Raw genomic sequence first — 15,381 nt, 5'->3', positions numbered from 1 at the left:
AACAATGCAAGTATCGGAAACAAAAGTTCAATAACAAGTGGCTTGACGACGAAATTTTAGTGGCTAGTTTGAAGCTGTGGCTAACGATCCATTCAAATGCAAATGCACTGCGTGCAACAAAGTTTTGAGCTATGGCAAGTCTGATTTACCGAAGCACGCCGAAACAAAAATGCACCAAAAAATATGAAGGCAATTAAAAAGACATCTAAAATAAAGCGAGTAAACCAAATGGTTCCAGAAATTTCGAAATAAGACTTAGCATGTTCTTCGCTGAGCATAATGTTGCGCTGCAAGTGGTGGACCATTTAATCTCACTCTTAAAAGAAATCGTGCCCGATTCTGAAATAATAAAAAACTCTGAGCTCGGAAGAAAGAAGTGTACCAGCATAATAAAAAATTAATTGGCAAAAAAGGAAAAGACAATTTAGTTAAAAAAATTAAAAGTAAACAAATTTTCCATAATGATCGATGAGAGACATCGGACTCAATAAGCATATCGCACCCTAAATACAAAAGGGTCACAACTCAAAATGTACTTCTGCTCAAATATGAACGAGACGTTATCAATAAAACCGTCCGCGGATGACATATGGCAAAAATAAATTTTTTGTTTTTTGGTAGGACTGTTATAAGCTTACGTGGCAAACTTCAGCGTGATATGTCACATAGCTTGTTTTCTGTGCTACTGTAAACAAGTCAAGCTCGAGTGTGGAAAATTTTGAGTTGTGCCCCTTTTGTATTTAGGGTGCGATATGTGTCTCATGGTGAGATTTTTCGACGAGGAAAGCGAGCGGCTTGTGGTTAAGCTGCTGGATCTAATTCCAATAAGAACTGATTGCACTGCAGAAGCTTTGTACGGAATTTTTAAAAAATCTTAAGCAAACAATTCAATTTTGACGTTGCAATTGCCTCATTATAGTGTAAACACAGGAAAAAAAAATGTAGGGAATTTCGTAGGGAAAATTTGTTGTAAGCGTAGGGAAAAGTAGGGAATTTTTTTGGACTGTGTAGGGATTTTTCAAAAAACCATTTACCATCACTGTTACAAACATGTAAGCTACTTTTCCTTGAAGAAATCATAACATCAGCGAACGAAAGATGGCGTAATGAGACCACCTGCAAAATTGCCCGACAATTTTGGCCTACTCTCCGAATAAACACATTCTTAATTTTAAGATTATTAGAATATTAAAAATTAAATATTAAATAAAATTATTTTGTAATGATAAAAACATTTTCGTTAAAACTTACATATCTTCGTTTTCCGCTATTTTTTTGTTTTGAGTGGTGAAGATTAATTTGAAGAACCCTTAACATCATGGTTAGTGGACTTCATCGCCACCACCGTTTTCTTAGCATCATCCGAGTCTGATGCCAGTAACTCTTCCTCATCAATGAGAGTAGTATCAAGTACTCTATCTAACAAGGAAGAGATTCTGCCGTCAGCAGATGCCTTTCGTAACGCTGTCCCAATAATGGGGCCCAGAGCCAGATTCCGCCGTGAGGCCTATCTCAGCTCCAACCGGGTCCTTTAAATTAGACGTCCTGTCCTTATTATAGACCCTCAATATTATAGACGAAAATCCATAGCTTACCACACCGTCAGATCGCGCCAATGCGTCCACCGTGTCCTTGCAGACTACGAAAGTAGCGCTTAGGTACTCACCCTTGCGATCGTCCAGCTTTGTGACCTTCCAAGACGATGTAGGAAGCTCCAGATTACATAACTGAAGCATTTCAAGGATCATTTGAGGTTACCGCTGGTAACCAGACCCTAGCTCTTGGTAATCTCGGAATGTCAATCCTTAAAAATACCTCAAGGCAAGGAGAGGGATTTAAAACAAATTAATACAATTAAAGACGTCATACCTCCAGAGTATTCGAACTCAGGCACCTACCTGGCAAATAATAATTTGTTCACATATAAGTGGATCTACTTTTTCGTGCTTAACTTCCAATCCGTAATTAAATAGCGAGATATCCTATACAAAATTTCTCTCCTAAAATCTGAAATTATAAAATAATCCTAGATAATAACCATATTTTCGATATATGACAATGTGTTTTCTGTGTGACAAATCATTATTTTTACGCGGGTGAAGGACACCATCAAAATAAAAACTAAATGAAATGGATGCCGGCAAAGAAAACAGGTTTGTCGACATAATTCTAATAAAACGTTTGTTAGGTATTATTAAAAAAAAAAAAAAAAAAAACAGAAAAAGAAAAAGAGCGTGTGTCCATAAACATGAGTCCTCTTATTACTTATTATAAAATGTAATATTGAATTTCGAATGCGTATTGCTGCCACCATATATTTTGACACCTCGGTAAAGTTTACGGATTTCCTCCAACTATTATTAGTAGCCAATTGCGCAATTAAAATAGCCATTCCTTCTCCGTGTCCTTTCTTGATATCGATAATAATAATTAAACAAACAAACAACACTGAAATATTCCACCAAAATAATGTCTACGAAGAAAAACCTTTCACAACAGTATTGACAGCTGATTGTCAATTTGGCAGGCAATCTGCGATATGTTAGAGGGTAGAATAATTTTGAGGTAGATTAATGCATATGTGAACTTACTATCCTCTGGGTAGCTTCCGAACACCCGTTCGGGAGTGAGCTAAAGTGAGAAGGCGAAACATTCCAGGATAGCTGGTTGTGCGTTGGGTTTGGGACCCGCCACTTAAAAATCACCCCAATGAAAAGTTTAAAAAAGCCTCGGATGAGACCTCCCTATACTGAGGACAACCCCTGCAAACGAACTAAGGACTATGATTTGAGGGCATGCACCTGGAATGTCCGGTCCCTTAATGGGGAAGGTGCCTTTGCCCGGCTGGTTGATGTTCTCGTGAGAGTAAAGGCTGACATCACTGCCATCCAAGAGATGCGATGGACGGGGCAAGGAAAGAAAACCATAGAACCTTGCGACGTCTACTACAGCTGCCATGTAAAGGAGCACAAATTCGGTGTCGGATTTGTTGTGGGAGAGAGACTTCGTCGCCAAGTACTGTCGTTCACTCCGGTGGACGAGCGTCTCGCAACAATCCGCATCAAAGCCCGTTTTTTTAACATATCGCTAATTTGCGCCCACGCCCCGACGGAAGAGAAGGACGATGCGACCAAAGATTCTTTCTATGAGCGCCTGGAACGTTCCTATGAGCGCTGCCCCCGCCACGACATAAAAATCGTGCTTGGCGACTTCAACGCCAAGGTGGGCAAGGAGGGAATTTTTGGTCCCACAGTCGGAAAATTCAGCCTGCACAACGAAATATCCGGTAACGGACAGAGGCTGATCGACTTCGCCGGGGCCCGAAACATGGTAGTCTGCAGCACCAGATTCCAGCATAAGAAGATTCACCAAGCCACCTGGCTGTCTCCTGATCGAAAAACACGAAACCAGATCGATCATGTTGTGATAGATGGAAGACACGCTTCTAGTGTATTAGATGTACGTACAATCCGAGGACCCAACATTGACTCGGATCACTACCTTGTTGCAGCCAAACTGCGCACACGCCTCTGTGCAGCAAAAAACGTGCATCTACCTACGCACAGAATGTTCGACATCGAAAAGCTGCAATCACAACAGACAGCCACAAGATTCGCCACTCGACTCTCACTCCTGCTCTCAGAGAGTACTGCCCAACAAACCGGCATGCGGGAGCAATGGAGCAACATTTCTCGGTCTCTACATACCGCCATCCTCTTTATTGCTTGGTACACATACACGTACATACTATTAAATGTAACCCACTAGGAATCGTGCACGACAACCCAGTAGGAAAAGTAGAAGAAGTTGCAATTAGCTAAACTGTTACCTAAAGAAGATAGATATGTTATTAGTAAAATATTATAATACATTCAACTAATAACCAAAGTTGCCACAAGCTTATTTTAACATGTTAGAACCGAGCCCAGTAAGGTTTTAACTTAATGGTATACTGGAAACCCACTTTTGAAATGTTCGCTTTGAGCTGGTGAGTTTGGTATTCTGTTACCTGAGTATGCAGGTGTGACAATCTGCAGAAATGGCTTTCAGGCTAATGCCAAGTTTGCCCCCGTCCCGTTAAAACCATGGCAGGACTCAGAAAACGCTCTCTATTCGTTGTCATTAAGTTGGCCGCGTAGGCTCAGTTGATTTAATCCTGACTAATACCGATCTGGCTCTGAACACAATTCTTCATAAGAGATTGTGTCAACCCCCGCATGGCCTCCCTGTTTACATAGATAACCATGGGATCAAATAGGTAACTACGCATACGAGTAAAGATAACGGCTCTGAGTGGGGACCCAAAAACTAAAATATGGAGCAATTAAACACAAAAAAAGCAAACGAAACCATTGATCTAAACAAGAAAGATCAAAACAACAAAGAAAAACAAAACAAGCTTGCCTCGGAGGACATAGATCCCTTCAAGAAAAGCTCACGCCTGGCTCATTCACCGGCAAGATCTCCTACGGACCGGACTTGCCGAGTCGAAGAGCCACAGAGCATTACGGGTGCTGGCTCACCCACTAACAGATCAGCACAGAAACAAGATCTGGAAACGAAAAACTCGTTTAGCAAGCTGGGGGAACAAGTAATAGCCCTCGTGAACATGCTAAACGAAAACGAAGGAAAGCGCCGTACCATCCATCAACCTATGAGGGACGTTATATTTAGCATAAAATCCCTCTACCAACGGGCTGCCGCAGAAAAATGTCGTTGCAACTCAAGGGGGATGCCCTGCCATGAGAATAGTACACAAACGTCACCCAGGCCAAGAAATGCAACAGGAACTAAACGCCAAAAGGCTAGCACTGAGGATTCTCCGAGAGGTAAAACGGAAAAAGCAGAAGCAGTGAGAAGAACGCAATCGGTGGTGAAAGTTCATGTACCAGCTTCTTCTCACCCAGTCCAGCAGAAGCCAACAAATGAGTGGACACTGGTAAAAAACAAAAACCCAAAAAAGGCCAAACAAGGTATTAGTAAAAGTACGGGAAGAGTAAGACCCGATGCCATAATAATTGAAAAAACGGGTAACTGTTCTTACGCTGATATTTTAAAGAAAGTGAAAAGCGACGAAAAATTCAAGAATTTCGCTGAATCAGTTTCGAAAATAAGGAGAACCCAAAAAGGCGATCTCTTAATCGAACTGACGAAATCGTGTAAAAAATCTACTGATTTCAAAACTATCGTGGGTGCCACCCTAGGTAGCGAAGCAACAGTGAAGGCGCTTACTCATCGCATCACAATAGAATGCAAGGATATCGATGAAGTGACCTCCAAGGAAGAGGTGCATAACGCGATCAAATCTTTGCCTGGTTTTGACGACGTGGAGTTGGCAGATATAACTGGACTCCGAGCAGCCTATGCGGGCACTCAAACGGCCACCATTAGCCTGCCAGCTCTGAAAGCCAAAAAGCTAATGGAGATTGGCAAAGTCAAAATTGGATGGGTCGTCTGTCGCTTACGAGAACGTGTCTCTTTACAAAGATGCTATAGATGCCTAGAATACGGCCACATGTCGCGCACCTGTGCTAGTTCTTTCGATAGATCTAAGCAGTGCAGGAAATGTGGTGCTGACGGTCACTTCGCTAAGGATTGTCAAAATAGCCCGAAATGTGTGCTCTGCGAGACTGACAGAAGGGAGAACATCAACCATATTACCGGGAGCTATAGGTGCCCTGCATTCAGGAGAGCTCTAACAAATAAAAGCAAATGAGAATTGTTCAGATAAATCTTAACCACTGTGAGGCCGCCCAAGACCTATTATCACAAAGAGTTAAAGAAATTAAAGCGGATATTGCCATTATAAGTGAGCCCTACAGGTGTGAAAACCACAGCACTTGGGCCTCTGACAGCAAAAACTGCGCGGCCATCTGGCTTTGTGGAGAGCTCGCTTTCCAAGAGAATAATAGCGCTGGCGAAGGGTTCGTGCGATCCAAAATAAATGGAATCAATTTCGTCAGTTGCTACGCAAGACCCAGTTTGACTACAGTGCAGTACGAACAGCTTCTTCAAAACATTGTTCTGGAAGCTAGTGGAAAATCGCCTTTAATAATAGCGGGCGATTTCAACGCCTGGGCAACCGAATGGGGTAGCCGGCGCACAAACAAAAGAGGAGAGATGCTTCTTGAAGCATTCGCTCCTCTCCACATTACTGTTCTAAATAGCGGGTCAACTTTCACCTACCGTAAGATGGGAATAGGGTCAGTCATAGATATTACCCTGGCAAATGATTCCCTTGCTCAAAAGATCAAATGGAGGGTGAGTGAGGGCTACACGCACAGTGACCATCAAGCTATCATAATGGACATCAATGAAAGGAGGCTTAAAATTGCACCCAAGCCGACAGGTCCAAAGTGGAAGGACGCGATGCTTGATAGCGAAGCCCTAACATATATGATTGAGCAACTACAAACCCCTGCTGGTTCTGCTGAGAATAGGACGAAACTCCTAGTAGAAGGACTAAGAGAAGCTTGCGACGCCTCCATGCCCAGGCGAGTAATGCACCAACACATATACCCATGCTACTGGTGGAACGAAAATATCAAATCACTAAGATCTCAATGCCTCCGCGCTAGACGCAAGATGCAGCGCAGTAGAGGGAGACCTGACTTTGTTGAAAATGTTCAAAACCTTAGATCAGCCAGGCAGGCGCTAAAAAAAGCCATTAAAACTAGCAAGCAAGAAAGTTTCAAGAAGCTTTGTGAGGAAGCTGATATCAACCCCTGGGGCACCGCGTACCGGGTGGTATTATCCAAAGCGAAAAGCGTACACACACCCCAAATTACCTGCCCAATTAGGCTGCGCAAAATTGTTACTACTCTTTTTCCTCAAAGATCCGAAAACATTTTGCCATCCTGCATACAACACGAAGCAAGCGACATCCCTCGTGTCACCGAGCAAGAACTCCAGGCGGCGTGTAATAAAATAAAGCCTAAGAAAGCTCCAGGCCCAGATGGCATACCAAATAGAGCCCTGAAATTAGCAATTTCCAAACGTCCGGACATATTTCAAGCAGTCTTCCAAACCTGCCTTAACGAAGGCACTTTCCCAAAGAGGTGGAAGAAGCAAACACTTGTGCTTTTACCCAAGGGCAACAAAAAGCCTGGCGAGCCCGAGTCTTACCGACCAATATGTCTACTAGACACAATGGGGAAAGTTCTGGAGAGAATTATTTGCGACAGGCTGTCGTCTTTCGCTGAAGACAAAGGTATTCTATCCACTTACCAGTTTGGCTTCAGAAAATCCCGCTCAACAGTGGATGCTATCAAATGCGTGGTAGATTTAGCAACAGAAGCCATTGAAGGCAAGAGATGGCGCGGCGGGAAAAAAGAATATTGCGCTGTGGTAACTCTGGACGTTAGAAATGCTTTTAACACAGCTAGTTGGCAGCGTATACTAGAAACCCTCGCAAAAATAGGGTCGCCTAGTTATATAATCAAAATAATTGAGAGCTATTTCAGGGACCGTAAACTGAGGTATAGAAGTGACAAAGGCGTTGAGGAGTATATCGTATCAGCAGGGGTTCCTCAAGGATCAGTTCTGGGCCCACTGCTATGGAACCTAATGTACGACGGGGTTCTAAGACTGAATATGCCCCCCAGAACTAAAGTCATTGGATTCGCGGATGACATCGCGGTGGTAATGGTAGCAAAACATATCCACGAAATTGAGAGGATCGCAAGCGAATCAGTAAGCAGGATCAAGACTTGGCTAAGGTCTATGAAGCTGGAATTAGCTGAGCATAAGACCGATGTAGTTCTAATAAGCAGCAGGAAGATAGTAGAAACTATAAGTGTAAATGTTGGGTCTGTAACCATTACTTCAAAACCTGCTATAAAATACCTAGGAGTGATGGTCGACAGCCGTTTAAACTTCAAAACACACCTGGAGTACGCTGTAAAGAAGGCATCGAGTGTGCAGGTCTGCCTGTCGCGAATCATGCCAAACAATGGCGGACCTAGCCACAGCAAAAGAATGCTATATAGCAGGGTAGTCAGCTCGGTTCTTTTGTATGCCGCACCGATCTGGGCTGATGCACTGAACTTAAATAGCTTCACAAAAAAACTGACAGCCGTCTTTCGGCTAAGCGCTTTGCGAACTATCTGCGGCTTCCGTACAATTTCGGATGATGCTTCCTTCGTTATAGCAGGGCTAGTCCCCGTGGACATCTTGGCGAAAGAAATGCAGAGAGTGTACATAAGGCTATCTGAACACGACAGTAGAGCAAGTCGTAAAACTATTGCAGAGGAAGAAAGACGTCGTTCGATCGCCCACTGGCAAGACCGGTGGAACAGATCACCGAAAGGTAGATGGACGCATGGGTTAATACCCATCCTTACGACGTGGTTAGAAAGGAAGCATGGGGAAACAAACTTCCACCTAACCCAATTTCTTTCAGGGCACGGAGTATTTCGAAAATACCTCCATAGATTCGGCCATGACAGTTCCCCAAACTGCCCAATCTGCACGGATAGGGAAGAAGACGCTGATCACGTCTTGTTCCAATGCCCACGCTATGCTCCCGAAACTTGTGGTATTTTAAACGGAGAAAATATTATAGATTTTATGCTAAAATCGAGCGATAACTGGAAGCGAATCTGCGCGCATGCAAAATATATCCACAATGATCTAAGACGCGCGGAGGTTCGTAGACGAAGTAACTAGCAGCCTATGAGCTAACCAGCCCCGTGAGGTAATTCCTTCCTGGACAGTTCCGCGGGGAGAGTGGTAGAGTGGAGAGGTGTTTAGTACGTAGGTGTAGCTGTGAGGCTACAAGTCGTGCATACTGCTATGCCGGTATAGCAGTACTCATGAGAGTTTCCTCTTCATGGGCGTCATCCCGAAAAAAAAAAAAAAAAAAAAAAAACATACCGCCGCCGAAGAAGAAATCGGATTCCGGCGAGCCCGAAAAAACAATTGGTACGACGAGGAATGTCATGTTGCCGCAGAAAGAAAGGATGCCGCCTATAGAGCCACGCTGCGATCGGGCGCAACGCGAGCCATGTGGGATCGCTACAGAGAGCTGAAAAAGGAAGAGAGACGTATTATCCGAAAGAAGAAACGAGAGCCCGAAATACGTGAGTGCGAAGTGCTTGAGATGCTGGCCAACAGGAACAACGCCCGAAAATTCTACCAGAAAGTTCGGCGGCTTACAGAAGGTTTTAAGACCGGGGCGTTTTCCTGTAAGAACAAAGACGGTGAACTGGTGACTGACGTATAGAGCAATCTTAAATTATGGAGGGAACACTTCTCGAACCTATTAAACAGTGACAGCTGCGCATGTCACCGAGAAAGTGAAGATCCCGATACCCCAATCGTTGACGACGGAATTTTCGTTCCGCTACCCGATCATGACGAGGTGAGAATAGCGATAACGCGGCTAAAGAACAATAAAGCCGCGGGCGTCGACGGACTGCCGGGTGAGCTATTCAAACATGGCGGCGAGGAGCTGGTAAGGTGCATGCATCAGCTTCTATGCAAAATATGGTCGGATGAAAGCATGCCTGCCGATTGGAATTTAAGTGTGCTCTGCCCAATCCATAAGAAGGGCGATCCTGCAATTTGTGCCAATTACCGCGGGATTAGTCTTCTAAATATCGCCTATAAGGTTCTAGCGAGCGTATTGTGTGAAAGGCTGAAGCCCACCGTCAACCAACTGATTGGACCTTATCAGTGTGGCTTCAGACCTGGAAAGTCTACCATCGACCAAATATTCTCAATACGCCAAATCTTGGAAAAGACCCATGAAAGGAGAATCGACGCACACCATCTTTTCGTCGACTTCAAAGCTGCATTCGACAGTACGGAAAGGAGTTACCTGTATGCCGCGATGTCTGAATTTGGTATCCCCGCAAAACTAATACGGCTATGTAAGATGACGTTGCTCAACACCAGCAGCGCCGTCAGAATTGGGAAGGACCTCTCCGAGCCGTTTGATACCAAACGAGGTTTCAGACAGAGTGACTCGCTGTCGTGTGACTTCTTTAACCTGATGTTGGAGAGCATCGTACGAGCCGCAGAACTTTATCGCTCAGGCACAATTTTTTATAAGAGCGTACAATTGCTGGCGTATGCCTTAACAACCGCGCTGTTAGTTCTGCCTTCTCCAAACTGTATAAAGAGGCAAAGCGAATGGGTCTGGTGGTGAACGAGGACAAAACGAAGTACCTCCTGTCTTCAAAAAACCGTCGGCGCACTCGCGTATCGGCACCCACGTCACTGTAGACAGTTATAATTTCGAGGTTGTAAAAGACTTCGTCTATTTAGGAACCAACATTAACACCGATAACAATGTCAGCCTTGAAATCCAACGTAGAATCTCTCTTGCCAACAAGTGCTACTTTGGACTAAGTAGGCAATTGAGTAGTAAAGTCCTCTCTCGACGAACAAAACTAACACTCTACAAGACTCTCATCATGCCCGTCCTAACGTATGGCGCAGAAGCTTGGACGATGACAACATCCGATGAAGCGACGTTTGGAGTGTTTGAGATTAAGATTATGCGTAAGATTTTTGGACCTTTGCACGTTGGCAACAACGAATATCGCAGACGATGGAACCATGAGCTGTATAAGCTTCACGACGACATAGACATAGCGCAGCGAATAAAGATCCAGCGGCTACGTTGGCTGGGTCATGTCGTCCGAATGGATACAAACGCTCCGGCTTTGAAAGTATTCGATGCGGTACCAGCTGGTGGTAGCAGAGGAAGAGAGCGGCCTCCTCTGCGTTGGAAAGGTCAGGTGGAGAAGGACTTGGCTTCACTTGGTGTGTCCAACTGGCGCCGGTTAGCACGAGAAAGAAACGACTGGCGCGCTTTGTTAAACTCGGCCAAAATCGCGTAAGCGGTTATAACGCCAATTAAGAAGAAGAGAAGAACTTACTTTAGCTTTAAGTTTTCGCTCAATTTCAAAAGTGATATGAATTTTAACCCTCCGTTGGACACCACGTTTCAAACCTTCGGTTCTACACCACGGGTCTAGCTATAACCCTATGCATTTACATGCATTTGTATGGGGAAAAAGGGTGATTTTTTAAGAGCTATAGGAATTTTTTTTAAAAACCCCCACGTCAAATTCCAAAAAATGCATGAAATTTTTATTTAAATCGATAGTACAGTCCACATAATTTAATGTTTGAAGATTATTTCATGCAAATGTTGACTACGACTTCGCTTCAAATGGTCTATCCGCTTAGTCCAATTTTGGCATTGTCTTTCCAATGTTTCGGCAGGTATCTCCATATAAATGCTTTAATGTTGTCTTCCAATGCGTTAATTGAGGCAGGTTTGTCTGAATAGCTGAATGAGCTTTAACATAGCCCCACAAAAAATAATCTAAAGGTGTTAAATCGCACGATCTGGGTGGCCAATTGACAGGTCCCAAACGTGAAATGAAATGTTCACCGAACTTGCCTCTCAACAAGTCCATTGCTACGCGTGCTGTGTGGCATGTGGCACTCTTGCATTTTGGGCAAAATAAGTTGAATATCATTTCACGGTAGCGCTCACCATTCACAGTTACGTTACGATTCGCAGCCTCTTTGAAGAAGTACGGTCCAATGATACCTCCAACCCATAAACCGCACCAAACTGTCCCCTTTTCCTGATACTTTGGTAGCTCTTGCAATTCTTCTGGCTGATCTTCACTCCAAAATCGACAATTCTGCTTATTTACGTACCCATTGATCCAAAAATGAGCTTCGTCGCTGAACACAATTTTTCGATAAAAAAGTGGATCTCCGGCTAACTTTCCAAGAGCCCATTCACCAAAAATTCTGCGTTGCGGTAGGTCGTTCGGCTTCAATTCTTTCACCTGCTGTATTTCGAAAGGCTTCACACCTAAATCCTTTCGCAAAATTTTCCACGTTGTTGAGTAACAGAGGCCCAATTGCTGCGAACGGCGACGAATCGATAATTGATGGTCATTATTGCTGGATCGAGTGACGTCTGCTAATGTAATATAAGGAAAACACCTATATACCTTTTGTTTAGTAAATATCACGATGTAGTGATATTATATATTTATTTCAAATTAGGTTGCCGAAATACGATGTGCTTTGTTACGCGTACAAATATAAAAAGGAAAGAACAATAGAAATTAATATTAGAGATGAGATACGGCGTAAAAATTGGTTTTGTGATAATCGATAAATTTAGTGATGTTACAACACTCCTCCTCACAACGATATTTTTAATCCCAGATCGTCTCTTAGTTCTTGGTGTCGAGGTCCGCTTAATCCCTTTGTCAAGATATCCGCGGGCATTCTAGACGTGTCTTGATATTTGACCACGATGCTTCCATTTTGTATGGTTTCTCTCAAAAAATGTATTCGCAAATCGATGTGCTTGGTTTTGCTGCTTATTATAGTATTTTGGCATAGCTTTAGTGCCGCTTGGTTATCGTTAAGAATGGTAATAACCTGTTGCTTACGTTCAGCTATGTTTTCAAGAAGAAGTTTAAGGTGCAGCGCCTCCTTTGTTGCATCCGAGAATGCCATGTATTCTGCTTCTGCTGTGGACATGGCTGTGGTCCTCTGCTTCCTGGATTCCCAACTAATAATGCCATTTGACATCATGAAACAGTATCCGGTGTAAGATTTTCGGTCTATGGTACAAGCTGCCCAGTCAGCATCTGCATATCCGATCAACTCTTTGTTTGCATTTTTATCAAAAGTTAAACCTATTTCCATTGTGCCTTTAAGGTATCTTAAAACTCGTTTCGCAGATTTAAAATGCTCAGTGCCATAACAGTTATTAAATTGTGAAAGATAACTTACGGCAAACATTATGTCTGGTCTGGTTGCTACAGCCAAAAACATCAGGGATCCAATCAGGTTTTGGTAAGGCAAGCTTTCATCGCATTTTGCTAGCTTTTCCAGCTTTAGGTGCGGTTCTATTGGTGTAACACAACTCTTGCATTCTTCCATTTTAAATTTCGCAAGTAGTTTTTCAATGTATTTTTCTTGTTTCAATGTTATCGTACTGTGTTTGGTTTATTTCAATACCAACAAAATCTTGTACAGGCCCAATATCTTTCATTTCAAAAGTGGCCATCAGTTTTTTCTTGATTTGTTCAAAGGCTTGCTCGCAGGAATACGCCAATAATATATCATCGACATAAAGCCCGAGTAGTATCTTGGCTCCTCCTTTCCGCAGTACGTAAATGCAGGGGTCTGCTATTGAAGGATTGAAACCAAGTTTCTTTAATTCGGAGTCCAACCTTTTATACCATTGTCGTCCGGATTGTTTTAACCCGTATAATGCCTTTTTCAAGACGCACACCTTTTCCTTTGAAGAATTGTTGATTTGTTTTAGCATTTCCTTTGCTTTGTAGTACACACTCAAGTCTTCATTTTCGCTCTCATCAACTAAAATATCTGCGATATATTTTTCTAGGTATTCGGGTTTCTTCATTATTATTCGCTCATCTAAGTCTCCATTTAGGTATGCCGTAGTAACGTCTAATTGATGTAGCGTTAGGTTCTCTTGAGCAGCAATTGATGTCAATAGCCTAATAGAGCTCAATTTTGCAACTGGAGCCCACGTTTCAACGCAGTCTACACCAGGTCTCTGTGAGAATCCCCGTGCGACAAGGCGGGCCTTTTTGGTATTCCCTTTTTCTTTGAGTATCATTTTGAAATCAACTACATTACTTTCTTTTTCTTTATCTTTTATTTCCCATGTACAATTTTTTATGTGAGCTCTGAGTTCCGATTTGACGGCATTATGCCATTCTTTTTCTTCGGTTTGACACATAAACATTGACTCATCAATGCCTCTTTCGCAAAAATTTGATAGGCACTCATCAGATGTTTCTTCCTCATCGGCTGCATAGTCATCTAACCAATTTGGACGTTTTCGATCTCGGCGAGGTCTCTGATTTTCTCTGCTGGTATTCGATTCTTTCGTGCTTTGAGCATTTTCCTCACTTTCGGATTCTTCAACGTTTTCTAGCTCGTTTATGGTTCTAGTATTACTCTCGACTTCAGATTGTGTACCTTGGCAGGATATGGTTTCAGGGATATGGGAATTTTCAGAAATTATCTCTTCACGGTCTGTTTCTTTTGATGTGAACTCAATACCCACCATAGGTCTACTTTTAGACAGGTCTTCTTTTTGCAGTTCAACCTCATCTGTATTTGATTGATTTCTTATTTCTGTGCCATAAAAGAGATTATCATAGCTATTCGTTTCATTTGTGTTTATCTGATAATACATTTTATCAATTACTTTGACATCTCTACTAATTATGATAGAATTTTTTTTCGGTAAGTATATGCGAAAACCTTTTGCGTTTTGTGCATAACCGACAAAAATACCTTCTGTAGCCTTTGGTGTAAACTTACCCTTTCTAAGTTTGCCTTGCTACCAAAAACGTGTAAGTGATTTCCAGATGGCGCACGTCCTATCCATTTTTCGTGTGGTGTACAGCCCTTAAGTGCCTTTGCGGGATTTCTGTTTAGTAGATAGTTAGCAGTATATACCGCTTCCGCCCATAACTTCTGGGGTATGTTTCCCTCTATCATCAGGCATCGGGCTTTATCCAGCAACGATCGATTTTTTCTTTCGCTTTGCCCATTTTGCTGGGGTGTGTAGGGTGCACTCAGTCTTCTTTTTATTCCGTTTGCTTTTAGGTAGTGATCAAATTCGCGATTGCAATATTCTGTGCCATTGTCAGATTGCAACCTTTTTATTTTTCTGTTGTGAAAGTTTTCAACTTCATTTTTGTATTCCTAAAATCTTTGGAAAACTTCGTTCTTATGAGCCATGAAATATATGTAGCAGTATTTTGTAAAGTCATCCAAAAATGTAACGAAATATACGGCTCCGCCTAAAGATTCGGTTTGTATGGGGCCACACACGTCACTATGGATTGTTTCTAATGGCTGGCTAGACTTAACACCTTCTATGGAGGTAAATGGTAATCGAGTCATCTTACCTTTTATGCAGACTTCGCACTTAGATAAGTTCTCATTTCCTAGATCCATGCCTTTTATGAGGTTTATTCTTGCCGCCAACTTTAGGTCGTTTTCATTTAGGTGTCCTAATTTTCGATGCCACATTTCAATTTTGTTTTCAGAGGTGTGGACAATTTTTGCTTTTTCGCTCGTTGTATAATAAAGACCATTTTCTTTTTCAGCGATTAATGTCATATTACCAGATTTATCTTTTATGAAAGCTTTTTCATTTGTGAAAATTACGCTTTTCCTTTTTCAGTGATTTTTGATACTGACAATAGGTTTGTTGATAGGTTGGGTACATACAGGTTGTTGAGTAAATTGTATTTCTCGTTGTTAATGTTGATTTGTACTTTGCCTTTTCCTTCAACATTTACTGTGTGACTATTTGATGCTAACTTTAGTGATCCATTTTCAGCG

Source organism: Anastrepha ludens, chromosome X (assembly GCF_028408465.1).
Source record: "Anastrepha ludens isolate Willacy chromosome X, idAnaLude1.1, whole genome shotgun sequence".
Classification (NCBI taxonomy): Eukaryota; Metazoa; Arthropoda; class Insecta; order Diptera; family Tephritidae; genus Anastrepha; species Anastrepha ludens.
The sequence above is the reverse complement of the archived record's forward strand: the minus strand, read 5'-3'. Positions refer to the sequence as shown.